At 45.5% G+C, this 26,029-nt stretch overlaps 1 protein-coding gene across 5 annotated transcripts in view; it reads right to left on the bottom strand.

The window, feature by feature from the left end:
• The window catches only part of LOC122541348 (alpha-1,3-mannosyl-glycoprotein 2-beta-N-acetylglucosaminyltransferase), a 41,597-nt gene that overhangs the window by 4,843 nt on the left and 10,725 nt on the right, over positions 1–26,029 (bottom strand). The window contains exon 2 of one of the 5 annotated variants that reach the window (XM_087979440.1): positions 24,653–25,478. The gene's annotated coding sequence lies outside the window, so the exon portion shown is untranslated. Of the gene's footprint in view, positions 1–619; positions 1,021–6,690; positions 6,891–12,330; positions 12,349–13,342; positions 13,446–24,652; positions 25,479–26,029 lie in introns of those variants that run through there. The other 4 variants (XM_087979441.1, XM_087979442.1, XM_043678038.2 and 1 more) reach the window with 4 other exon arrangements.

The raw sequence follows: 26,029 nt of genomic DNA, 5'->3' as shown, positions 1-26,029 counted from the left end.
CGCATATGCCAATATCACACCCAGGCACTAATTCATGTAATTAGTTACTTCCCTGAATGACAATAAGCCTGTATCTGTTGGTTCTGATAATTATATTTACAAGGCAGCCCTGCTTCCAACAGCACGGCAACAAATTAAAACTAACAAAGAGATGGCATCCAAATATTACGTAATTCAGGGAACAGTGTGTACACAAGGACCGGGGGAGTACAGAAAGAAATCTGGAGACTGTCAGTAAATATACAGAAACAATTTCTGCAAATAACACTTCCTCTGCCTCATCTTTGATTCCCATGGTATTAAATTAAGCTCCAGGATTAACACCCTCCACCACCCATCCACACACACTCATCCCTCCTTTCCATCTTCCCCTTCTACATTTTTATCTCTGACAATATAGGAGTGGAAGTGGGCTCATTTTGACCCATTTTACATGGATGGTTAGATCAGATACAGAAACAGCTGAATGCAAGTCAGAAAGTCAGCAAAAAAGCTTGCTAAGATATTAGGCAGCAACAATCACCAAAGCTTCCTTCTTTATCCCCCTCGTTCTCCTCTATCCTCCCTTACCCACCAATACTCTACTCATGTCTCTCTCACCCTATCCTTCGATACTTACATTGGACTCTACCCATTGTTGGACCCTATTCGACGCCACTTGGCTGCCAAACCCACCGCTGATCTGGACTTGAAACAGAACCTGCCAGCCCAGAATATCCTCTCACCCAGTCAGACGTTGGAGGTTTCCGCACAACCTCTGCTAGATGTTAGGAGCACTGATGTCTGACTCCCTCTAAGGATCATTTCAGTGAATCCTCTCAAGAAAACATGGTTGAAGTGCGAGTGCTGCCCTTTAATGGGGCCTCCAAGGGTGACAGGCCTCACTGATCACAGCTGTTCTACATCATTTCTGAACCCTCTCTCATTCAACCGGGGACTAGCCAGCTGTTTCCCTTGCTTTCATTCCAAAAAAACTCAAACAGCTCTGAAAGTAGGCACAACATGATTCCTGCAGCATTACTTATTAGATATAAAATACTAGAACTTCAGGGAAGAGAAATGAAGAAATTCTCTGCAGACTCTGCCTCTCGGACACCATTTTTATTGCTGGACACCCTTAACACACCCTTTCCTACGACACCTTTCTATGCAAATACCTGCTTGTTCACCCACTCCCTGAAGAGACTCCAAACACACCTTCCAAGTGTATACTGTATCCATTGCTCATGTAGTCTCTAGATTGGAGGGACCAAAATTGAGATACAGATTTTTAATCGGTAAGGGAATCAAGAGTTATAGGGATAAGGCAGCAAAGTGAGGTTGAGAATGATCAGAACAGCTAATGCTATCGAATATTGTATCAGACTTGATAAGCCAAATGGCCTACCACTGCTCCTAATTTTTATGGTCTTATTAATTCAGACTGGGTAATTGCTTCACTGGATAACTCTTCTGTTCAGTCTGTAAGTGGGACCCTGAGCTACCTGTCACTTATTTCAACGTTCCACCTTGCTCCCATTCTGCCCTTTCCATCTAGGCTCAGTTGCATTGTCAGAACATTGAATTCACAGACCCACGGACTCAACACTGCATTCATCAAGTTTAGATTGCATCCTCCACTCCCATTTTTATTGTGTTTATTAACTGGTTTATGTCTTACTTTTCTTCGTTTTTCCCTCATTTCCTCGACTTGCTTTCGGAATGTAGCTATTCGGAATTTTGCCATTTATACCTGCCGTAAACATGTCCAAGAGAGACAGGCAGTGGCAATAGTTTTGTCGTTGGACAGATAATCAAGGGACCCAGTTTAACACTCTCTTCCAATGAAAACATTTGCAGTATTTATAATCATATACACAACATCTTCCAAGATTCTGCCCACTCAACTTGTCTGTATCCTTCTGTAGCCTTCCTACCAAGTGATATGGGCAAAACACAGGCAAGTGGGACTAGTTTACTTTGAGAAACTCGGTCGGCATAGATGAGTTGGATCAAAGGGTCTGTTTCCATTCTGTATCTGAATCCCGCTATTGGGCTACATGTGAGTCCAGGCCAAAAAACATTGTGAATGATTATTGATCATCCTCTGAAATAGCCTAACATGTCCCTCAGTTGTATCTGACCATGCAAAGTCTGATAAAAGGAATGAAACTGGTTGTTTTCCCCTCAACATTCTGGAAATACTATCAAAAACTTGTGTTCTATATCTCACTACACCACTAGTCGAGCAGTTCCAATTACAGGTAGAAGGCAGAGTCAGGAAACAACATCAGTAAACCTAACCGTCATGATCCTGGGGGGGGGGGGGTTTGTGTCAAAATTCGGAAGGCTGTCAAGCAACAGCCTAGTCACATGCATGGAATTGTATCTTACAAGACACTGTCCCAGGCAAAACCAATCCCAAGCTGGCAGTAGAGCGATAGATGATCAGGAGGGAGACACCTGATAGTCCTCAACATTAATTCTGGATCTCAAAGTCTCAGGTCCAATATGAACATTTAAACACCTTGCTGATTTTCTTATCCCCTTCCCTCATTGATAAAAGAAGTTTCCTTCATGTTGAACACAACTTGGAGGAAGGAGAGCAAAGACAAAGGTATATCCATGTAGGGACTTCAATGTCCATCACCAAGAATGGCTTGGTAGTACCACTACTGACTCTCCAAGCTGGCGGAGTTGTAAACAAAATATATGCTAGACTAGGTATGCAGAAGGTGGCGAAGAAACCAACAAGATTCAGCTGCATCTGTCACATGGCAGTGTTGTCAGGAGTGACCGGGGCACAGTCCTGGAGGCGATGAACTCACATTTCAAACATATTGCAATGTGTTACGTGGCAACCATGCTGAGCAGGTTAGATTTTAACTAGATCTAGCAACTCAAGCCTGGTCATCCACGAGACACAGCGAGACAATCGCAGTCAGCAGAGCTGTCTTCAACCACAATCTGTAAGCCCATAGCCTGGTAAATCCCCCACATTAACATTACCATCAAGCCGGGGAATTAGTGAAGTTTCACCAGAAGCAGCACTAGGATATAACCTAAAGATAAAATGTATTAACCTGGAGAAAGTATAACAGCAGTCTGCAGAGGAACCTTAATTATCCTAACATTTGATTTTGCAAACAAAATACTCCCCATCCGTGTTGTTTGAATAATTGAGATTCCCCTGTGTTTGCATACCAAGGACACAAGCCAAGCTAAATGATTCCATGTCACTGGATCAGATCTACACTATGTAGTCTTGCTACATCCAGTAATAAATGGTGCTGGACAAAATAAACAACTCACTAGGAGGAGGGACTCTTTTCAATTATCCCCATCCTCAACTAGTGAACCCCAATGTCTGTGTTGGTTTGTCAAACTCTTTGCTTTCAGGGGCAAGGTGGGGAGGCAGGCTGTATCAGTTGGATATGGGAAAGGGAATTGAACTCATCTAGCCAACTAAGTAAAATCGTGACCATTTTACCTTCCAAAGGATCAATAAATGATCATGTTGGGTTCATCACCTGATCTATGGTGGGGAGATGTCATTTTCCCCATCTATCTAAGACGAGAAGATCAGTTTAACAAGTCAGTGAAGGGCTCTCTGTTTGACAACTTGGATCACACGGTGCCTGCTGTGACTCTGGGCTAACACTTTCGTCCCAAGAGTCAGATCATCATTAGTTTGAGGACAGCTTCACAGAGAGGTGCACGTAAACTAAGCGGACACTCCAGTGCAGTACCAAAGGCGTAGGTGGTGTCAGAGATACCACCTTATGGATGAGAAGTTAAACAAAAGCACTATCAGTCTCCTGTTGTGGAGTTAGGAGATACCACCACACACTGTGAACTCGCAAGTTTCCTAGTTATACCTTAATCAGCATCACTAAAAGAGATTAGTGATCATCACTGCTGTTCATGGGTACTTGCTCTGCACAATGGAGCTGACACATTTCCAACATTGGACACATTTCAAATGCTTGATTAGCCAAGAGAAGATCCGAGGATCTGAAAAGGACTTTAAAAGCGCAAATCCATATTTCGTTCATAGCTTTAAACAATGCTACACCTAAAGAATATACCAAGCAAATGAAAAAAAAATAAACCCAAAGCATGAGAGAGTTAGTGGTTTGCTGCAGTGAATCTCTAGTTCTGTTAGTAAAATTCTCAGTGGCAGTATCTGGTTACAATCTATGTCTGATACATTAAAGTAGTTAAAACAGCGTGCGAGAGCTGGATACAGGATATGGACACAAAACCAACAACACAACATACAAAAACATACACACCTCCTCAAAATATACCCAGAAAAACACTTTAAACCAGTGACACAGCTCCACACCAAACAAAAAGCCTAAAACAAATCCAGGTATGCACAGAGGCTTGAAACAAACTAAAGCAAAACCAGTGACACACACCTAAAGAGCAAACCAAAAAACACATTCTACATTCACACGTGTACACAAACACAAAACCAAAAACATAGTCGGGTGCCCATGCAGAAACACTCAAAGCTCAGAACCTGAGGTACTCAACAGTGACACGGAAACCAAAGACACAAGCAACGCACCCGTACGCACAGAAACAACCAGTATATACACACATACACCCAGGTACACTTGTATGCACGCACCCAGAACTAAAAACAAACCAAGCAAAACACCCAGCTGCACAGGGAATCAAATTCACACCCGAGAGGCAGAACCAAAAAACACATCCAAATGAGAATCAGAGCTGCAGATTAAAAGCAAGAGAGTATGTGAGAAAAGACAGAATAGGAAACAGAAACCACACATGGACAGCAAAGCTTTTTATGTTCAATTGGGCTGGTTTCCAGGGAAATAGAAACATGTTGCATATCTAATTACATCTCAGGGACAGGAGGTTTAGGAGAGAAAGGAGGATCTGAAACTGATGCTGGAACTTGAACGAAATTAAGCTACCATCTGGCAAATTGCTAACCCCCAGAACCTGCTTCTGTTAAACGATCACAGGTGTTAGATTACCTCAAATGGCCCCACGTAAAAAGGGGGTTGGCAAGAGCCTCCTTTCAAAGGATGAAGATCTCAATCAGACTGCTGTCTTACGTTATCTGAACCTGGTTCCACAATAGCAGTCACTACGTACAGAGCTGGGACAAACTTATTAAAAAGTGGGCAGCTGGGAAAAAGCACACCAAGTGTTGTTGAACAAGCAGCTGGAGAGCACCTTATGGAGGAATCCATAAGGTGTACTGGCAGGAGGAGGCCATTTGGCCCATCGAGTCTGCTGCGCCATTCAGTGAGACTGTGGCTAATCTGATCACCCTCAATTTCACTCTCCTGACTTTGGTTTTGGTCTGTTTCACTGTGTCTATTTCAACATCAATTCACACACACCCTTTCACTGAAGGAGAAACCAGAGCCAAACCAGAAACCACTGGGAAATCCTACACGATGGACAAGAACTTTCGCTCCATGGGCATGGGCCAAGAAGGAGTTCTCGGCGGTGAGCACTTACAATTCCTGATTCCAATGCAGGCCCAGTCTGCCTTCCCAAGTGGATGTAAAAGGATCCCATGGGGCAATAATTAAAAAAAAAACATCTTCTCAGTGTCCAGGCTAATATTTCTGGACTAACACCACCTTAAAAAGAAAAATAAGTGCTGTCTACCTGCCTGCATTTAAACGTAATTTTGTGTGCGTCTGTGTGCACTGTAAAGTGCTTTATGGAGCCTGAAAAGTACTATATCAATGTAAGCTTTTCTTTCAAATGCTGCCAACTCATCCTTTGGGCAGGGCCACTGCCACCCAGACTGTGCTACAATGGTCGTTCGTGGAAATTAGTTAGTCTGTGCAGAACTGCTCCTGACATTTTTCTTTGCTTCTCTTGTTAGCAGGGGAACAGGAGTTGCAGACAGAGACACCCTGACAGACCCCAGTGCAGCCACAGGCCAAACTGGGGCATCCAGTCACTCCAGCACACACAATCCCTGCCAGGGAGATCCAGCGCACATTCTGGGGGCGAGGCAGCAGAGAACAGAACAATTCCAGTACCCGTCACACCACAACAACAGCGCTGGCTTCCCAGCAGACCCCCACCACCAAGTGTACCGTGACCAGGAGTCAGAGGGCAGGATGTTCTCCCAGCCCCAGGAACAGAACAATTCCAGTACCCGTCACACCACAACAACAGCGCTGGCTTCCCAGCAGACCCCCACCACCAAGTGTACCGTGACCAGGAGTCAGAGGGCAGGATGTCCTCCCAGCCCCAGGAACAGAACAATTCCAGTACCCGTCACACCACAACAACAGCGCTGGCTTCCCAGCAGACCCCCACCACCAAGTGTACCGTGACCAGGAGTCAGAGGGCAGGATGTCCTCCCAGCCCCAGGAGCATCCGCAGCGACTGACCCTACACAACTCCTGCACACAGCCCACCGCCGCGACCAGCTTTACAAGTGATGCGTTAAAATGCAAAAGCCGCTTGAGAACATTAAGGGGGGGGGGGGTGGAAGAGAGGGAACCCCCCACCCCCCCTTTGAAAAGGCTCTACTACCCCAGAGTGCCACACGTTGACAAGTGAAAGAAATCTGAAACGCACCTTCAGGGGAACGTGAGAATGGGGAGGGGAGGCTGGGTGATGAAGACATTAAAAAGTTCACACGCACACACATTAAAGTTTCTAAACGTCTCTTCCCAGAGAGGAAGTGCAATTTTTACATACTGGCTACCAACTCGGTCATCGTCCAACGATCACGGCTCTCTCTCTCTCTCCTCATTGCCCACTGCCGGCTATTCTGAAATCTTGTCCAAGCGACACCAGGATAAAACATTTGGGAACAGACTAGGTGCTTCGGGGCAGTTGGAGGGAGGGGGGGGAAAGACTGATGGAAGCGAAGCAGCTTCCAGACCGAGTTCTTTATTTCTTGACGTCAGACTTTGTTCTGTGCACAACTTTGAATGAATACAATCTGCCACTCCCTGTCTGTGGTGTACAGAACCGCCTGGTCAGCTCAGCGAAGGTGCACGACATTCCTGGCTGCACGCATCACCAGATTTCCACCTCCAAACAAACAAACAAAAAAAAACCAACACCGTGGCACAAACCTTTTCGACAACGACAACAACAACTTGCATTCACATAGCATCCTCAATGTACAGCGAGGGCCCGAGGTGTTAACTGTATAAATTAAGTATATACTAAGTACATGATTGGATGGTTATTAGTCACGCCGGAATTTAAATTTGATCAGTTTTTTTTCTTGAAAATAAATTGTTATGGTACCCCTACTTAAGACTCAGTAGTTTAACACAAGAATACTCCTTAGGAATGAGGGGTGACCGTATGGAGGTTTTAAAATCATGAAGGGGCACGCCATAGGGTGAATAGTCAAGGTCTTTTGTCCCCCAGAGTAGGCTAGTTCAAAACTAGAGGGCATTGGTTTAAGGTGAGAAAGGAAAGATTTAAAAGGGACTGAAAGGGCAACTTTTTCACACACGGTGGTGCGTGTATGGAATGAGCTGCCAGAGGAAGTGGTGGAGGCAGAGACAATTACAACATTTAAAAGGCATCTGGATGGGTATATGAACAGCAAGGCTTTAGAGGGATATGGGCCAAGTGCTGGCAAGTGGAACCAGATTAATTTAGGATATCTGGTCAGCATGGACGAGTTGGACCAAAGGTACCATTTCTATGTTGTGCATCTCTATGACTCTGTGAACAGACATCCTCCCAAAGATGTGGAGCCTAGTTGTGAGCACACTGCTGCGCACAAATTGACTGCCACACATGCTATCTTACCGGAGACTCCACTTCATGTACCTCCCTGGTCACACAGTGCCTTGGAAGATCCTGAAGTTCTGATAGGTGCTACAGAAATGCACCTGTGTTTTCCAGTCTTTTTATTTGGATCAGTGCATCATGAGAGGAAATAAAGGCAAAAGTAGGGAGTTTATTCGTCATTTATACAGGGTGCTGATGAGACTACTGCTGTACTGTGTATAATATTTATCTCCTTGGCTAAGGAAGGACGCAAATGAGCTGGAAGTACTTCAGAGAAGCTTGTAGACCAACCACTGGAATGGGTAAGTTGCATTACCAGGAAAGACTGGACAAGTTAAGCTTGTAACTGCTCAAGTTCAGAAGAGTAGGGATCTTCATAGGGTGGATGTGGAAAGGATTTCTCTTGTGAAAGAATCTGGGAATCACTGCTTAAAAATAAGGGGGTCACCCATTTAACACAGATGAGGAGAATTTTCTTCTCTCAAAGTCAGAGAAACTTGAATGTCAAAGTGTATAAAGCTTAGGACTGTTTAAAATAAAAAAGCTTATGGCAGATACCAAGGGCAGAGTCCACATTAGAGTATAAGAAAAAAGTGCAGGGAGGAATTTAAAAGGAAATTATGAAACTAAGAGAAGGATAAGAGCAGCAGAAATATGGGAACACCACCACCGGCAAGTTTCCTTCCAAGCACTCATTATCTTGACTTGGGAATATATCACTGTGTCACGGGGTCAAAATCGATCTCTAATGGCATTGTGGGTTTAGCTACACCAAGTGGACTGCAAAGACATTGGTGAGGCCTCTTCTGGAGTATGGTGTGAAGTTCTGGTCACATTGTTATAGGAAGGATATCATTAAGCTGGAGAGGGTTCAGAAGAGTGTGGAAGGTTTGAGTTATAAAGAAAGGCTGGGACTTTCTTTCGCTACAGCAGAGGAGGTTGAGATTTGACGTTATGAAATTTATACAGTACTGAGGTATAATGGTAGCTGTCTTTTCCCTAGGATGCGGGATTTCAAGACTAGGGAGCACATTTTTATGGTGAGAGGAAAGAGATTTTAAAAAAGACATGAGGGGCAATTATTTTTACACAGAGGGTGGTTCATGTGTGGAATGAACCTCCTAAGGAATTGGTGGATGTGGGTAAAATGACAAGGTTTAAAAGACATTTGGATAGATACATGAATAGGAAAGGATTGGAGGGATGTGGGCCAAGACCAGGCAGGTGTGATTAGTTTAGTTTAGGATTATGTGCTGCATAAACTGGTAGGACTGAAGAGTCTGTTTCTATGCTGCATGATTCTATTACTCTTAGATATGAGAATTGGTAAGGCATTAAATGATGATCAGTGGACATCAGGTGAACAGACAGCAACAAATGGAATCCTAGAGAGAGTGCAGAGGAGATTTACCAGGATACTGCTTGTGCTAGAGGGTCCAAACTATGAGGAAAGGTTGGATAGGCTTGGGGTTAACCTCTCTGGAGTGGCAAAAGTGGAGGAAGACCGATCGAGATCTGCAAGATTAAAAGTACATTGATAGGAAGGCACTTTTTCCATTACAGAGAGGTTAATACCAGAAGGTGTAGATTTAATGTAAGAGGTAGAAGGTTAAGGTGGGAATTGAGGAGAAGTCTTTTCACCCAGAAGGTGTTGGGAGTCTGGGTTTAGAAAATCATGAGGGGCATAGATAAGATAAATAACAAAAAGATCTTTTCCTGAAGGTGGGTGACTTCAAAACTAGGGGGCATATTTTTACAGTGAGAGGAGAAAGATTTAAAAGTGACCTGAGGGGCAACTTTTTCCATAGAGGGTGGTTTGTGTGTGGAATGACCTGCCAGAGGAAGCGATAGATGCAGGTACAGTTACACCATCTAAATGACATCTCGACAGGTACATGGATAGGAAGGGTTTAGAGGGGTATGGGTCAAATGCCGGCAAATGTGACTGGCTGAGGGGTGACCTTGTAGAGGTTTATAAACCACGAGGGGCATGGATAGGGTAAGTAGACAAGGGGTGAGGGAATCCAAAACTACAGGGCATAGATTTAGGGTGAGAATGGGAAAAATTTACAACGGGCCTATGGGGTAACTTTTTCACACAGATGGTGGTACATGTATGGAATGAGCTGCCAGAGGGTGTGGAGGAGTGTGGGTCAATTACGACATTTAAAAGGCATCTGGATGGGAATATGAATAGGAAGGGTTTAGAGAGATATAGGCTAAGTACTGGCAAATGGGACTAGATTAGGTTAGGATACCTGGTCACATGGATGTGTCGGACCAAAGCTGTACATCTCTATGACTCTAGTTTAATTAGATTAGATTAGATTTCCTACAGTGTGGAAACAGACCCTTCGGCCCAACCAGTCCACACTGACCCTCCAAACAGTAACCCACCCAGATCCATTTCCCTCTGATGAATGCACCGAATACTATGGGCAATTTAGCATGGCCAATTCAACTAACCTGCACATCTTTGGATTGTGGGAGGAAACCCATGCAGACACGGGGAGAATGTGCAAACTCCACACAGACAGTCGCCTAAGGCTGGAATCAAACCTGGGACCCTGGTGCTGTGAGGCAGCAGTGCTAATCACTGAGCCACCGTGCCACTCATGGGGAAACATGGTCAGCATGGACTGGTTGGACCAGAGGGTCTGTTTCTGTGCTCTGACTGAGTCAGAAACTCTTTGGCTCTGGAGGATATGGTTCAAGAGCTACAAAACGACATTAGTATAGTTAGATCTGTGCTGATTGACAAGTACACAATGGGCCAATTGGCCTCTTTCGATGCTGTATAAATTTATGAGTCTATGGAATTCTTTTCCTCAAAAAGTGGTGAAAGTAGAATCCTTGAAGGCATTTGAGGCAGAGTGGGTGAAAGGTCATCAAGGTTGGTGGGAATGTTTAATAATTAGATCAGTCTTGATTTTATTGATTACAGCAGTGTCAAAAGATTGCATGACCTCAAGAAGGGTCCTAAAGGCAAGGAGTTTAAGGGAGATAGTTCCAGAGCTTGGAGCCAACTCTGAAGACATGGAAGTCAATGGTGTGGCAAAGAATTTGAGGGACATACAAGAGGCATGGACTGCAGGAGAACAGTACCCTCAAAAGTCTTTAGTGCTGCAGAGACAGGGCAGGGTAAGGCAATAAAGGGTTTTGAAGAAAAGGGATAGCACAGTGCCTCAAAGCAGCAGGGCCCAAGTTCAATTCCACCCTCAGGAGACTGTCTGGAGTTTGCACATTCTCCACATGTCTGTGTGGGTTTCCTCCGGATGCTCTGGTTTCCTCCCTGTGAAAAGTGATGCAGATTAAGGTGGCTTGGCTATGCTGAATAGCCTATAGTGTCCAAGGACGTGCAGGCTAGATGGATTAGCCTGGGAAATACAGGGTAGGGGGTGTGGGTCGCTCTTTGGAGGGTTGGCATGGACTCAGTGGGCTGAATGGCCTGCATCCACATTGTAGGGATTCTATGGATGAGAATGTCCTTCCGCAGTGCTGAGTGCAGTGAGTCTGGCGACAGTGTGAACCACCCTACCCAGCACTGTGAGATCACATTGATGATTACACTATGCACAATAGCTCAAATCAGTAGCAATGTAACCCCACAGACTGCAGGTCTGTGCTTCATTGGAAACTGCATGCGTGGGGGAGGTCAGGATAAGACTTGGCCACAGGTCTCTATCCCCAATTTAAGGTTTGTCACATGAAGAATGGGCACAGCGGGTAAGTGACATCTGTGGACCTTACTCCTAACATTTTAGGGTGGTGTAAAGCTGGGATTAGCACAAAACAGACAGGGAGGGGATAGGAAGATAAAATGAATAGTAAAGGGTTAAGGGACTATGGAACGCATTATGCGTAACTGTCAAGTCAGTCACAGCATTTGCGAAACACTTATCTAATTTCCTCTTAAATATCGTGATTGTCTTGCAGAAAATAATTATCAAAGAGGGTCAAAGAAAACGGCCATTGTTGATTCAATCACCCCGTGGAGGAGCGAGGAACAGCGCAAGGGACAAAATAGCAACCATATGTTCTTGAACAGCACTGATTCATTGTGAGCATTATACACGTGTACATGTCCACTGTAATGTTGTTAGTGGGGCCAGTCTATGATCAAATGCTTCACAGGAGTTCCTTGAACAGCAGGAAGCCACTTGAGCTTAGTCTGTCTTTCATTTCAATCATAGCTTATTTATATTTTAAATTCCAGCTTGGATCGCTGACCTTTAACAATTCCAATTAATCCACACCCTTTACAGATTTCTTTTTGGGTGGGGGAGGTGGGAGAAATGGGGAGAGAGAAGATGGGGACAGAGCTCTTGATTGCTCTGAACAGCCCGGATCTTATGGACTGTTATAGACTCCCCACTTCTACTTCACAAATTAATAGTTTCTCCACATCCACCCAAATAGTCTCAAATACTACAAATTAAATAACCCGGCAATCTTCTGTGCTGCAGGAAGTACAATCCTGGTCTACGCAACCAGTCCTTGTAATTTTAAGCCTTGATTAGCAGGGCTCTGGTAGCAGAAATATGCACCACTGATCGAAGGCAGTTCAGAGTCACAACGTACCACATTGGCACGCTGAGTTTTGATCGTCCTGACACAGGAAGGTGTTAAGCTGCCCATTCACTGCCTTCACCAGAGGACAGTGAGTGTAATTCGCTGTGTGCACGTCTCTGTCTCTCTCGCTGCATCTCTGTTCATGTCTCTCCCTCTGTGGTCTGGAACACCTGCAGCATGGCTTGTAAACACTAACACTCACTCAGCGAGCCCATGACGTGGAAAGAACGGAAAGGCTTTCTGGCTCGCGTATTTACAAAAGCACCTCAGACCGTCTCAGAGTGCTGTTCTGAAGCACCGTCACGAGGAACATAGAAGCAGCCACTTTGTGCACAGGAACCCTGTCCAAACCTCCCACAAACAACAAAGTGATAATGACCAGCCCATTGGGCTCAAGGCCAGAGGTGTACCCCCAAGCAAGTGAGAACCAGAAAGCTGCAAAGAAGAGAAGGCCTGGACTTCATGAGCTGGCTGGCCAGGGGGTTGCACGTAGCCCACAGAAGCAGCTTGGAGATGTTTTTAAAGCAGGCGCTGCACATCACAAAGACTACTTTTTAACACATACAACCAATGCACTACTTGGTGGAGGGGGATGGGTGAAGAGCTGAAAGATGGAGGTAGGAACTGCAGTGAAATGAGCAGAGTCCCAGCCAGTCACACAAATGAAACTGCTGTCTGAAGGTGCAGCACAGAGACAGAGACAGAGACAGAGACACACACAAAGCAAAACAGAGTGGCCAGGCAGACAGAGGGCGAGAGGGGGGTCCAATGGTGTAGAGGTACACGACACAGAGGAAAAGAGGGGGTGCAAGGCTCAGAGAGGGGATGGAACAAATGAGAAATCACACGAGTGAAACACAGCACTTGCAAAGGAGCGTACGAGCAAGCAAGACAAGACAGCAGCCAGCAGAAAATGCAGGTGGTACACAGCTCAAAACACTGGAGAGCAAACAATCCCAGGGTGAAACTGGAATTCATAGCCCCCCGTCCTATTTACAAATGCTGAAAAGGAGTTCGATACCTTAACTCCTGCTGCAGGGACACGATATTAAACCGTTGGTGGTTGGTCACAAGCACATGACCTTGGAAAGTTGTATTAGTGCTGTTGAACAGTCACCAGATCGTCAGCAATAACTAGAAGGAAAACAATATGCCTTAAAATAGTACACACTATCTATGATTACCCAGGTGCTGTATGACTGACTCAGCCAAAGTTTACACTAATTGATGACTGATCACTTTGTAATTGGCTAACCTGCATGTCTTGGTCAGTGGACACAGGGCTTAAAGTCTAACTCCCTTACACATTAACTGAAGGGAAGAGCGGAACACAAGTTTTTGCACCGTGACTGCTGAAGGAAACACAGCTGAACCTGGTTGCTGTTACTGTCAGAGATAATGCTCCTCGGATGCTGCCTGAACTGCTGTGCTCTTCCAGCATCACTAATCCAGAATCTGGTTTCCAGCATCTGCAGTCATTGTTTTTACCTGTCAGAGATAATGTCCTGTCCAGAAAGAAAATTAAAGAACTTGCACCTACAGTGTGCACAATGAATGTTTGGACCTTACCCACAATTAAGGACTTTTATCTTTCTAAAAAGTGGCTTTGCCATTGTAATTTACAAAACAAAAGCAGCCATTCTAAGCACAGAATAGTTCCATAGCCATGTGACAATGTCCTGTTGATGCTAATGTTTTTTTCATAAATGTTATGTTGGCTGAGGGCTAACTAATTTAGTGCGGCACAGTGGCTAGCACCGCTGCCTCACAGCACCAGGGTCCCAAGTTCAATTCCAGCCTCAGGTGACTGTGTAGAGTTTGCACATTCTCCCTGTGTTTCAGTCCAAAGATGTGCAGGTCAGATGAATTGGCCATGCTAAATTCCCAATAGTGCTAGGTGCATCATTCAGAGGGGAATGGGTCTGGGTGGGTTACTCTTTGGAGGGTCAGTGTGGGCTGAAGGGCCTGTTTCCACACTGTAGGGAATCTAATCTAATTCCCCATTAACTTTGCAACAGCTTTCATGTTATCTTTTACATTCACCATATAGGGCAGACATAGACTCAGTTTCGACTATTCATCTGAAAATGCAGCACTTCCTCATCTGAACTGAGCTATCAGCAGAGAGAGCCACCTTTTAAACCAAATGAGTGATGAATCAACTCTACTCTTTTTAACCCCTCTATCAGTCAGAACAAATATCTTTAATTCTTTCTAGCAAGCAGCTTTATTGCTCTTCATTTGAAACATAGTATAAGACCAAACTAAAAAGCGGGTTTGAACAAAAGAAAGAGAAACAATAGCCAACCTACTGGACATACAGAACAGAAAACAGGACGCTGAACCTATCAACAAAGACGGCATACTTAAACTACTGGACTTGTGCCTCACAACACACTTCACATTCAACAACCAGATATACGAACAAATCAACGGAACACCCATGGGATCACCAATCTCGGGACTCATAGCAGAGGCAGTTATGCAAAGGTTAGAACAAACAGTCCTACCACAAATTCAACCCAAACTCTGGGTCAGATATGTCGATGACACGTTTGTAATCATTAAAAACACGGAAATAGAAAAAACACACCGGATCATCAACGCCACACTCACAGGAATCCGATTCACGAGAGAAGAAGAAAAGGATAGCCAACTCCCATTCCTAGACGTGATGGTACAGAGAACACCGAACGGAGAATTCACTACAAAGGTATACAGGAAAGCCTTACACACAGACCAAGTCCTAAACTATGAAAGTAACCACCCCAACACACACAAGCGAAGCTGCATCAGGACACTCGACACGGTCCTGTCCCCATTAGTCCAAGAACTCCCCACCTACGTTCGTGACACCACCCACGCCCTCACCTTCTCCAGGATTTCCGCTTCCCCGGTCCCCAACGCCTCATCTTCACCATGGACATCCAGTCCCTGTACACCTCCATCCCCCATCACGAAGGACTCAAAGCACTCCGCTTCTTCCTTTCCCGCTGTACCACCCAGTACCCTTCCACTGACACCCTCCTTCGACTGACCGAACTGGTCCTCACCCTGAACAACTTTTCTTTCCAATCCTCCCACTTTCTCCAAACAAAAGGAGTAGCCATGGGCACCCGCATGGGCCCCAGCTATGCCTGCCTCTTCGTAGGGTATGTGGAACAATCCACCTTCCGCAACTACACTGGCCCCACCCCCCATCTTTTCCTTCGCTACATTGATGACTGTATCGGCGCTACCTCGTGCTCCCACGAGGAGGTTGAACAGTTCATCCACTACACTAACACCTTCCACCCCGACCTCAAATTCACCTGGACAGTCTCGGACTCCTCCCTCCCCTTCCTAGACCTTTCTGTTTCTATCTCAGGCGACCGAATCAACACGGACATCTACTACAAACCAACCGACTCCCACAGCTACCTGGACTACACCTCCTCCCATCCTGCCCCCTGTAAAAACGCCATCCCATTCTCCCAATTCCTTCGTCTCCGCCGCATCTGCTCCCAGGAGGACCAGTTCAAAATACGTACAACACAGATGGCCTCCTTCTTCAAGGACCGCAATTTCCCCCCCGACGTGGTCGACGGTGCCCTCCACCGCATCTCCTCCACTTCCCGCTCCTCCGCCCTTGATCCCCGCCCCTCCAACCGCCACCAGGACAGAACCCCACTGGTCCTCACCTACCACCCCACCAATCTCCATGTACAGCGCATCATCCGCCGTCACTTCCGCCACCTCCAAACAGACCCCAGCACCAAGGATATATTTCCCTCCCCTCCCCTATCAGCTTTCCGTAGAGACCACTCCCTCCGCGACTCCCTTGTCAGATCCACACCCCCCACCGACCCAACCTCCACTCCCGGCACCTTCCCTTGCAACCGCAGGAGGTGCAACACTTGCGCCCACACCTCCCCCCTCACTTCTCTCCAAGGCCCCAAAGGAAACTTCCATATCCGCCACAGATTCACCTGCACCTCCACCCACATCATCTACTGCATCCGCTGCAGCCGGTGTGGCCTCCTCTATATTGGGGAGACAGGCCGCCTACTTGCGGAGCGATTCAGAGAGCACCTCTGGGCCACCCGGACGAACCAACCCAACCACCCTGTAGCACAGCATTTCAACTCACCCTCCCACTCCACCGAGGATATGCAGGTCATTGGACTCATCCACCGCCAAACCAAAACAACGCGACGGTCGGAGGAGGAGCGTCTTATCTTCCGACTGGGAACCCTCCAACCACAGGGGATGAACTTGGACTTCACCAGTTTCTTCATCCCCCCTCCCCCCATCTTGTCTCAGCCAAATCCCTCCAGCCCGGCACCGCCTTCCTGACCTGCAGTCTTCTTCTTGACCTCTCCGCCTCCATCCTACTCCGACCTATCACCCTCACCTTGACCTCTTTCCACCTATCACATTTCCAACGCCCCTCCTCCAAGTCCCTCCTCCCTACCTTTTATCTTCTCCTGCTGAACACTCTCTGCTCATTCCTGAAGAAGGGCCTGTGCCCGAAACGTCGAATCTCCTGTTCCCTGGATGCTGCCTGACCTGCTGTGCTGTTCCAGCAATAAAGTTTCAACTCAGGACACTATTCAAAAGGGCCACAACACACTGCAGTACACCAGGACTGCAAAAAGAAGAAGAGGAACACCTATACAAGGTATTCGCCAAAAACGGATACCCGCGCAACTTCATCGGCAGATGCCTAAGAGAAAGACCACGGAACGAGGACATACCACAACCAAAAGGACTAGCCACACTACCATACATCAGGAGCATCTCAGAACTGACAGCCAGACTACTGCGACCTCTAGGACTCATAACGGCACACAAACCAACAGCCACGCTCAGACAACAACTCACCAGAACGAAGGACCCGATACCCAACATGAGCAAGACGAATGTAGTGTACAAAATACCATGCAAGGACTGCACTAAACACTATATAGGACAAACAGGAAGACAGCTAACAATCCGCATGCATGAACATCAACTAGCCACGAAACGACACGACCAGCTATCCTTAGTAGCCACACACGCAGACAACAAGCAACATGAATTCGACTGGGACAACACTACTATCATAGGGCAAGCCAGACAGAGAACAGCCAGGGAATTCCTAGAGGCATGGCATTCATCCACAAACTCCATCAACAAACACATCGACCTGGACCCAATATACCAACCACTACAGCGGACAGCTGAAACTGACAACCGGAAGCGGCAGGGACAGACCACTATAAACACCGGAGGAAACATCAAAGAAGCGCTTCGCAGGAGGCTCCCAAGCACTGATGATGTCGCCTAGCCAGGGGACGAAACGTTTGCAACAAAAACTTCCAGCTTGGTGAACAGAACCACAACAAAAGAAAGAGGTATTTTGTTATTTACTAACCGAAGAAAAATAATAAAACTTGACATCAAATATTTGAGGTTGGCTCAGTGGTTGGACTGCTGCCTCACAGAACCAAGGTCCCATGTTCGATCCCAGCCTCGGGTAACTGTCTGCAGGGAGTTTGCACATTCTCCCCATGTCTGCGTGGATTTCCTCTGGGTGCTCCAGTTTCCTCCCACGGTCCAAAGATGTGCGGGTTAGGGTGAATTGGCCATGCTAAATTGCCCATAGTGTTCGGGGATGTGTAGTTGAGGTGTATTAGTCAGGGGTAAACGTCGAGTAATAAGGTAGGAGAGTGGGTCACTCTTCGGAGTGTGTACTTGTTGAGCTTGTTTCATAGGGATTCTATGATTCTATGTGCAGGTTGTGGGAGGATCTGACCATGCTAAATTGCCCAGAGTGTTCAGGGATGTGTATGTTAGGTACGTTAACAATGTGAAATGTAGGATTACAGAGATAGGGTAGGGGAATGGGTCTGGGCGGGATGCTCATTGAGGGTTGGTGTGGACTTGTTGGGCCAAAACGGCCTGTTTCCATAATATAGGGATTCTATTAAAAAATACGCGCGCACACACACGTGCAGATATAAAGTTTAAAAAAAAATGGAGTATGTGACTTGTATTAAACAAGAAGGTCAAGAATGTGCAGTTTAAAAAAAAAAGGTGCTTTGAATCCTTGAAATGTTAAATTTTAACCTGTGACTGCGGTTGTTTAGTTGATGTCCTGTATACTCAAATAGTGGCAAATATGTAAATATCCTTGAGCTCTTGGTGAATTTCCAATTGGCTTTATTATTGTTTACTGTTATGAGGTGCTGAGAATTACAGGCATGGAGTGAGGGAGAATGTTTGACTTAGCGTCATACAGCACAGAAACAGACCCTTCAGTCCAACCAGTCCACACCGAACATAACCCCAAACTAAACTAGTCCCACCTGCCTGCTCCTGGCCCATATCCCTCCAAACCTTTCCTATTCATGTACTTATCCAAGTGTCTTTTAAACATTGTAACTGTATGTACCATCCACCACTTCCCCTGGAAGTTCATTCCACACACCAACCACCCTCTGTCTAAAATAATTTGCCCCTCATGTCTTTTTTAAATCTCTCTTCCCTCACCTTAACATTATGCACCCTAGTCTTGAAATTGTACATACGAGGGAAAAATAACACCTGCCGTTAATCCTATCTACACTCATGATTTTATAAACTTCTGTAAGGTCACCTCTCAACCTTCTACGCTCCAGAGGAATAAGTGCCAGCCTCATCCAGCCTTTCAAACTCAAATCCTCCATACTCAGCGGAAAAATCCTGGCAAGGTTCTTCTGAGCTCTCTCTTGCTCAATAATATCCTCCAAATCAGGGCATTCAGAACTGGATGCAGTATTCCAGAAGGATGTTGCCAGGAATTGGGAGGGCTCCCGCTATTCAGAGAGGCTGAAAATGATGGGGCTGTTTCCCCTAGAGTGTCAGAAACTGAAGAGTGACTTCACAGAGGTTTATAAAATTATGAGAGGCATGTATTGGGTAAATAGGCAAGGTCTTTTCTCTGGGGTGGAGGAGTTCAGAACTAGAGGGCATAGGTTTAAGGTGAGAGGGGAAAAATTTAAAAAAGGGACCTAGGGGGCAACTTCAGGGTACCGCATGTATGGAATGAGCTGCCAGAGGAAGTGGTGGAAGCTGGAACAATTAAACATTTAAAAGGCATCTGGATGGGTATACGAATAGGAAGGGTTTAGAGGGATATGGGCCAAGTGCTGGCAAATGGGACTGGATTAATTTAGGATATCTGGTCAGCATGGACGAGTTGGACCAAAGGGTCTGTTTCCATGTTGTACATCTCAGTGACTCTACAAGAGACCTCATCAATGTCCTGTACAACCTCAACATGATGTCCCAACTCCTATATGTAAGGGTCTGAGTAATGAAGGCAAACCTTTTTAACTACCCTGTCTACATGTGCTAAAAACTTCAAAGAATTAAGTATCTGAATCCCTACATCTATCTGTTCTGCAACACCACCTAAGGCCCTACCATTAATTGTACAAGTCCTGGCCCTGCTTCTGTGTATTAAAATTCCTTTTTCCTTTCCTGCTCTGACCATAAGCTATTCTCTTGAAATACATTGAACTTGGGTGTTTCCACATCAGCAGTCATGGTTTTTAAACAAGCTGGATAATATATGGTCGACTCACCCATAAAAGCCCAAGAGGTATAACTGAAAGAAATCAGATGAGAATTTCTTCACATATGAGTTTCAATTTCTTTTGATAAACTGTTAAATTTGGTTCAGGTGACCTTTGTGAATCTCACAATGGTTTTGCAAGTTTGGCTGAACCTGGCTTTCTCCTAGTGTTAAAGCCAGTTTAAAAGTCTCAAATTGAGGTTTCAGATACTAAAATCAGGTGATGAAAGCTGGAAATTATTAGTTCATTTTTTGCTACTATACTGACAAATTGCTTTCATAAGAGCTAAAGACTGATCATCTTAACAAGAATGGTAGAAAATGTAATAGAATTCCACCCAATGGAGGAAATCGAAAACTGCATAGAAACTTAAAGTACAATGCCAGTAAATAGTCAGTTTGGATTTCAAAAAGAAAGCTTTTTTCTGTCACATTCTCTTGATAAAAGATTGGCTTAAATTTTTTTTTTAAGATTAGATTAGATTCCTCTACAGTGTGGAAACAGGTCCTTTGGCCCAACTCGCCCACACTGACCCTCCAAAGAGTAACCCACCCAGACCCATTCACCCTGACTAATGCACCTAACCTATGGTCAATTTAGCATGGCCAATTCATCTATCCTGCACATCTTTGGACTGTGGGAGGAAACCCATGCAGACACGGGGAGAATGTGCAAACTCCACGCAGACAGTTGCCTGAGGCTAGAGTCGAACCCGGGTCTCTGGCGCTGTGAGGCAACAGTGCTAACCACAGAGCCACCATGCCACCTTATAGAAGATTGTTAGAGAATTGACTAACAGAAGACAGAGACTTGGGATGAAGGGACATTTTCAAGGATCCGTTTTGGAGCCACAATTAATTACAATACTTACTGGCCTGAACGACAGAAATGAATGTACTATCTTTGAATGTACAACTTTCCACTCAATGTGAAACAGGAGTCACACAGCACAGAAACAGACCCTTCGTTCCAACTCGTCCATGCCAGTCAAGTTTGCCAAGCTAAACTCTTCCCACTTGCCTGGGTTTGACCCACCCTTGCATGGTAAGGCATGTGGTGTGAATGACACAAAGTGTCTACAGAGGGACACAGACAAGTTACATGAGTGGGCAAAGTCCTGGCAGATGTTGTTCTAATCATGTGACATATTGACAATGTCATTGACCATTTAGTCTCACACACTCTCAAACCTTACGGCCCGTAGAGTGAACACCTTCATAACAAGCTCCTGCTGTTTAACAATTCAGGCTCCTGCTCCTCCTTGGAGCTTACCAGAGGGCTACACAGTAAATGTAATTTAGATAAATGTCCAAAGGTGCTTCAACAGGATACTGCATACAAATTAAGACAATAAGGACAGTGCATGTGGAACATTTTTGGCATGCAAGTGTCGTAATTTCACCAGATTGACACCTCAGTTTCAGGTATGTCTGGCATTCCCTCCTGTGCTCTTCACTGTACAAGAGCTGATCTTGTGGCTGAATGGTAACGACAGAATGTTGGGAGGGTGGGTGTGCTGAACCATGTGGTACAGAATGTACTATGTACTTGCACAGTTCTGCTCACTATTACAGGACAGAAAGGCATTGGACAGACTGTAAACGATTTACAAGCACTTTACCAGAAATGCAACATTTTACCCATCAGGAAAAGGACAAGCGAGCCAGGAAGGCTGAACAGAAGCACATTAAAAAGTTACAAAAGGTTTTAAATTGACTTTATTTCCCGGCTAACTTCAATGTATCATTAGCAGGAAGTCAACTGACGAATGCAGAAGAAACATATTCACTCAAGTGAACGTGAAACTTGATACTAGAGGGAGCGTTTGAGACAAAGAGTCATGAAACATTTAAGGGAATGTTAGATAAATGTAAAGTAGCATGGAATGCTGAGTTACAGGAAACAGGCAAGGAGGTCAGGGTAGAGCAGAAATGGTATGGGCAGGTTGGACCAAACAAACTATTTCGGTGCTGTATACTTTAAGCAAATTCTATATAATTTATAACACTCTGCAGATCTGGTGATCTCCCTTTCACGGCAAGCAAACAGCCAACTTACTTGGTACACGTGTTTTTCTGAAGATGTCCGTGTATCTTCTGGAACACATAATGGCCTTTTCCATTTGGCTTCACATTTATCAACAGGCTTCCTGTTTAGCTAGGAAGAAGCTTGAAGCTTGTTCATCTGTTTCACTTTCTCTCTGGTGATCAGACAGGCGGTTCGGTTTCTTCCCCCACATTTTCTCTCATGTGATGAAATGCTTCCTTGCTTATCAATTCTGAGGAGGCTCTCTCTCTCTCTAATATATTGCTCTTTTTTTCCTGTAGCTTGGCCACTGCCCGCTTTGCACAAGGAGCTAAAGGCTAAAATGGTAGAGATCCTGAAAGTGCAACGCTGCAGAGTGTGATTGTATGAAAGTTTTACGCAGCAGTTCAAACCCAAAATATGGATTCAACTACATTTCAATCTGTAATTCACTCCCAGGTATCCATTATTCTATATATAAACCATCTGAACCCCTCGATTAGATTCCAGTCTGTACCTCACTCCCAGGTATCTATTATTCTATATATAAACCACCTGAACCCCTCGATTAGATTCCAGTCTGTACCTCACTCCCAGGTATCCATTATTCCATATATAAACCAGCTGAACCCCTCGATTAGATTCCAATCTGTCACTCACTCCCAGGTATCCATTATTCTGTATATAAACCATCTGAACCCCTCAATTAGATTCTAGTCTGTAACTCATTCCCAGGTATCCATTATTCTGTATATAAACCATCTGAACCCCTCGATTAGATTCCAGTCTGTAACTCACCCCCAGGTATCCATTATTCTATATATAAACCATCTGAACCCCTCGATTAAATTCCAATCTGTACCTCACTCCCAGGTATCCATTATTCTACATTAATATCCATGTCCCCTCAGGTGGATGTAAAAAAATCCCATAGATGTATTTTGAAGAGGAATAGGGGAGTTAACCCTTATGTTTGGACCCCAATTTCAATATCGAGCAAACTGATATAGCAAATTGAATAGGTTGGGGTCTTTTTTCCCCACTGGAGTGCCGAACGTTGAGAGGTGACCTTATAGAGGCTTATAAAATCATGAAGGGGTATAGATAGGGTTAATAGCAGGTGTCTTTTCTCTCTGTGGGGGACTTCAAGACTAGGGGGGTAAATTATTTTAAGGTGAGAGGAGAAAGATTTTTAAAAGCTTTTATTTTAAAAAACCACATACAAAGGGTGAGGTGTAGAACGAACGTCCAGAGGAACTGGTGGATGCGGTTTCGGTTACAACATTTAAAGTTTAGATAAGTACATAAATAAGAAATGGTTGGAGGGTTACGGGCTGTGTGCAGGCAAGTGGGACCAGTTCAGTTTGGGATTATGGTCGGCATGGACTGGTTGGACCGAAGGGTCTGTTTCCATGCTGTATGACTCTGTGACTGGATAACTCATCAAAGCAAGTTACCCAGTCACTGACACACTGTGGTTCCTGAAGGCGTTCCATGCATAAATTGGCTTCAGGGTTCATTACAGATACACTGCAGAAGGAGGTCACTGACTGAATTGCACATATTGGGTTTTCCTGGATTTATGAAAGGTGCTATAGAAATGTAAGTATTTTATTTTTTAAAAATCTATGAACAATTTGAACGTCGTGATTAGATTCCTGACCGTGTATACTTACAGCCATCCATGATTCTTTCAAACACTGTCTACTCTGAAACCCCATGTGGTAAAAAAGGTATTTCTCAGTTACAGACCCAAGCCCCAAACCACTTTGTTGGAGTCTAACAAATGTCTAACAGTAAGAGGCTTAAGATGCTGATTCACCATTATTGAGACTGTGCTACAAACACGTGCTTGCTACGTTGCAGAACTGCTGAGCTGCTCCACAAGTTCTGCATGATTCAAGGGGGTGGCTTAATGGACACGAGGATCCCTTGCGAATGCACAAACATCAAAACAAGAAACAAAAGACAAACCCACACCCTGCACAGCCCAAAGTGACCTGGACAGCCAGCCAGCCAGTCAGTCAGTCAGTCAGTCAGAAGCAGCAGAGACAGAAAACAGCAGCATAGCTGGGCTGATATAAAAGGAGGCAACCTACAAGTCACTCGTTGCAACTATTCAGACCCCCAACCTCGGACTGCCAAACCAGCCCCAGCTGGAAACAACACACCAACCAACTTGCTACCTTTTTAGGAAACAGAACTGCAATTTGGAAAGAGAAGGAGAGGACGGGGAAAATAAAAGGACAGAAACTTGGAACAACAATTTTTTGGCGAGACGTTGGTTCCTTCCCCTCCCAGGGCTGCAGACTGTAATAAAGAGCAAATGCAGAAAATGGCACCTTCCCAAGAACATGGGAAAAAACCTGGGGAGGTTAAAAGGTTTCCCACTGGGACAAATAAATTCCTTTAATCTGCCATGGACATATGAACGTGAAATAAAAACCAGGACAATCGAGGGCATTGAGCTTAATTTAGAGAGAAAAAAAGCAGCTGGTTGAAGCCAATAGTTTGAAATAAAAAGAACAAACATTTCCAACACAGCAAAGAGTTGACAGATTAGTTTAGTTATGAATACTCATCCAGCACGCAGGGATTCTCTCACCCATCTTCTGCCATGTCACTGTGTGTGAACAGAAAGGCTCCTTGGTTGCAAATGCAGTTTTTCACCCCAAACAAGCTTTCTAACAAAAATTAATGTTCATAAAATAAAAGCATGGTCCTACCAGAACAAGGGGCTTTGATCCTATCTGCCCATCTCCTCCTTGGAGGTGGGGGGTTGCACCAAGTACGAAGTGGAGGGCCGGCCGTACCCTCAGGTCCCTTACTCCAACGGTCAATTATCGGAGATCCTGTTGTTTCCAATTCTTCCTCCTCCTCCTGTCTCCTTTGTGTGTCTGTGCACGCTGAGAGCTGACTTTGCTTTTCTGTACTTTGGCAGCTTTGGGTGTAAACCACTCACCCTCGGCAGAGAGGAAATGTGTCACTTTCGGGTAGGCCTCCTGGTCAGGAAATCTTTCACGCTGACTGTTTGGAGCACAAGCCAGCCTTCCTTGTGCTGGCTCTTTATAAGCAGAAACAATTCCAAGCTGCCCACAGCCGGTCCTGCCTCTGGGCTGTTGGGCAATGTTCGCCAGAGGGGGTTGGGTTTGAACAGAGCGTTCGGAAGCCGTGAGTCAAGGGGAAGGGATGGGGGTGGCTCGGGGATGCAGCCAAGCCCGTCAGCCAGCAGACCGACCGGCATCAACGCTGATCCTCACCGCTATAGCTGCCGGCATGCACGGTCTAACCATTTAGTGCAGAGGGCCGTCTGTCCTCTGCTGCCAGGCATTCCTCTGTGCCATGTTATTTCTGGTGCTCTCTGCTGTCACGTCCCACCGGCAGATGAGGACGGAGTCAGTCCAGGTGATTGGAGGCCGATAGGTTTGCCGTGCCCAGCTCAGGGCAGCCGCTACTCCGTTTACCAAGTATCCCGCTGCGTCTGCAGGTTTAGACGGTGTCTCCACCCCACCGGTTCAGTCACGGTCTCCTCCGCCGCACGGGAGGGTTTCACTAAAGGGTTAAAAGAAAGAAACAAGCTCAGAATTAATACGTCGCTCCCTTCCCAACGTCAAAAACTACCAAACACAGCCGAGAAATTTCACTCCGGAGATGGGTCGTGGGAGCCTAGGTCTTCACCGGCTTCCTCAGGAACGCCTTTACATCCCACCCAAAGGTGGAACCTTCATTCAGTTGCTTGGGGCGGGGTGGTTTGGGCGCTGGGGAGGACGACACAGGTTTCAGGACTGACACCACCTCCGAGCACAGATTGATGGTGGCCACAAGTGTTGATGAGGGTCAGGGCGGTTTTCTGGGATTTCATCCCAGTTTACAGAATTTGTTTTTAAAAACAGAACAGAAATGATTCCTTCAGCCCAGCGAGTCCATGCTTTCACCAAACATCCATCTATTCTTATCCCAAATTCCATCACTACGGCGTTTCAAGTGCTACTCTAATTTAGTTCTTAAAAATATCTTGAGGATTCCTGCCTCTACCACTTTCACAAGCAGAGTTTCAGGTACCCCACCACCCTCTGGGCAAAATTTCCTGTCCTCAATTCTGT

Source organism: Chiloscyllium plagiosum, unplaced genomic scaffold (assembly GCF_037043375.1).
Source record: "Chiloscyllium plagiosum isolate Xiang-an unplaced genomic scaffold, Cpla_swu_hap1 HiC_scaffold_35, whole genome shotgun sequence".
Taxonomy (NCBI): Eukaryota; Metazoa; Chordata; class Chondrichthyes; order Orectolobiformes; family Hemiscylliidae; genus Chiloscyllium; species Chiloscyllium plagiosum.
This window is presented reverse-complemented; position numbering and strand designations above follow the sequence as displayed.